Source organism: Salmo trutta, chromosome 33, assembly GCF_901001165.1.
Source record: "Salmo trutta chromosome 33, fSalTru1.1, whole genome shotgun sequence".
NCBI classification, from domain to species: domain Eukaryota; kingdom Metazoa; phylum Chordata; class Actinopteri; order Salmoniformes; family Salmonidae; genus Salmo; species Salmo trutta.
Window position 1 is genome coordinate 41977567 of NC_042989.1, and position 2500 is coordinate 41980066.

The 2500-nt window shown below is 46.1% G+C and overlaps 1 protein-coding gene across 1 annotated transcript in view; it reads right to left on the bottom strand.

The window, feature by feature from the left end:
- Nucleotides 1-2500, bottom strand: part of paplna (papilin a, proteoglycan-like sulfated glycoprotein) — a gene marked incomplete in the record, with an annotated part of 68209 nt that overhangs the window by 50596 nt on the left and 15113 nt on the right.

A 2500-nucleotide genomic window follows, 5' to 3' on the forward strand; every position in this document is an offset into this window, starting at 1 on the left:
TTCCTCCTCCTCCTAATTTCTTTTATTCTCCTCCTCTTCCTCGTCCTCTTCCACCTATATCAGCAGCCAGGCTACAGGCAGCCAACCATGAGGCAGCTAATTGTTTGGGCGGCATCCCAAATGGCAGCCCATTCCCCTCCCTGTATAGTGCACTACCCAGAGCTTTATGGGCCCTGGTCAAAGTAGTACAGTATATTAGGTAATAGGATTCCATTTGGGACAGAAACCTTGGCAGATGGTTTCCTTCAGTATGTACAGGGTGAATTTGCCTGGCCTTACACGCTGATCCTGGGTCAGTTTAGCCATTTTCCCCACAGGTCGAGGATAGGTGCAGGGGAAGCTGATCGTAGATCTGTACCTAGGAGGAACTTCACCTTGGAGCATGAACATGGTGGTGAGGATAGGTGCAGGGGAAACTGATCGTAGATGTGTACCTAGGAGGAACTTCACCTTGGAGCATGAACATGGTGGTGAGGATAGGTGCAGGGGAAACTGATCGTAGATGTGTACCTAGGAGGAACTTCACCCTGGAGCATGAACATGGTGGTGAGGATAGGTGCAGGGGAAACTGATCGTAGATGTGTACCTAGGAGGAACTTCACCCTGGAGCATGAACATGGTGGTGTTGGTAAGGGCTGGTATCTAGAGATTGGTATTGGTACTAGGAGGCCAAGCTGAGTGTCGTAGGGTGTAACCAAGGTAACCAAAACGCAGCGGGAAAATGTATACTCATCTTCTTTTATTAACGGACAAAGAAGGAAAACCAAAAACGTACACAAAAACACAACGACAAAGAACATGCCGGAAAGGCACAAAGCTAAACACAGCAACAATCTCCCACAAAATCCCATGACAAAAACACTCCTAAATATAGGACCTTCAATCAGAGGCAACGATAACCAGCTGCCTCCAATTGAAGGTCCAACCCCAATTAACTAAACATAGAACTGCAATAGACTAGACAGAACATAGAAATACACTAACATAGAACATAGACTAACAAACCCCAGACCACATAAACCAAACACCCCTCTACCTAAATACATAGCCCGAACAACATAAACCAAACACCCCTCTACCTAAATACATAGCCCGAACCACATAAACCAAACACCCCTCTACCTAAATACATAGCCCGAACCACATAAACCAAACACCCCTCTACCTAAATACATAGCCCGAACAACATAAACCAAACACCCCTCTACCTAAATACATAGCCCGAACCACATAAACCAAACACCCCTCTACCTAAATACATAGCCCGAACCACATAAACCAAACACCCCTCTACCTAAATACATAGCCCGAACAACATAAACCAAACACCCCTCTACCTAAATACATAGCCCGAACCACATAAACCAAACACCCCTCTACCTAAATACATAGCCCGAACAACATAAACCAAACACCCCTCTACCTAAATACATAGCCCGGACCACATAAACCAAACACCCCTCTACCTAAATACATAGCCCGAACCACATAAACCAAACACCACTCTACCTAAATACATAGCCCGAACCACATAAACCAAACACCCCTCTACCTAAATACAAAGCCCGAACCACATAAAACAAACACCCTCTGCCACATCCTGACCAAACTACAATAACAAATAACCCCTATTACTGGTCAGGATGTGACACTGAGGCCTATTTCCCTCCAGGCCTGCTGTGTCATCCTTCCAAGGCAGTCTGCCTCGATCAACTTATTCATTATGATGTAAAAAGGCCAAACTGATCCTAAAAATCAGCACTCCTCCTCAGATACTTTGTAGATACAGGCACAAGTGTTTATTCCCAGGACAGGCGTGTTGTGCCTTAGGCTCAGTACCAGACATGTTCCACCTTTCATGAGTTGGTGAGTAAGAGCCTGACCCAGGAAAAGGTAAAGGAGGAGGGGAGTGTTCTTTCTTCATGATTTAACGCCTGGAGCTACGGTGTTATTCAATTCATCCAGGCTCAGACTAGCCTCCTCCCTCGTCTCCCTCGTCTCCCTCGTCTCCCTCGTCTCCCTCGTCTCCTCCTCCGTTTCACACTGTTCTGTTTGAACAACATGGCAAATGTGAAGGGAATGGTAGTGTCCCAAATAGCTCCTTATTCCTTTTATAGTGCCCTACTGTTGACCAGAGTCCTTTACAGTATAGTGCCCTACTGTTGACCAGAATCCTATACAGTATAGTGCCCTACTGTTGACCAGCGTCCTTTACAGTATAGTGCCCTACTGTTGACCAGGGCCCTTTACAGTATAGTGCCCTACTGTTGACCAGAGCCCTATACAGTATAGTGCCCTACTGTTGACCAGAGCCCTATACAGTATAGTGCCCTACTGTTGACCAGAGTCCTTTACAGTATAGTGCCCTACTGTTGACCAGAGCCCTTTACAGTATAGTGCCCTACTGTTGACCAGAGTCCTTTACAGTATAGTGCCCTACTGTTGACCAGAGTCCTTTACAGTATAGTGCCCTACTGTTGACCAGAGTCCTTTACAGTAT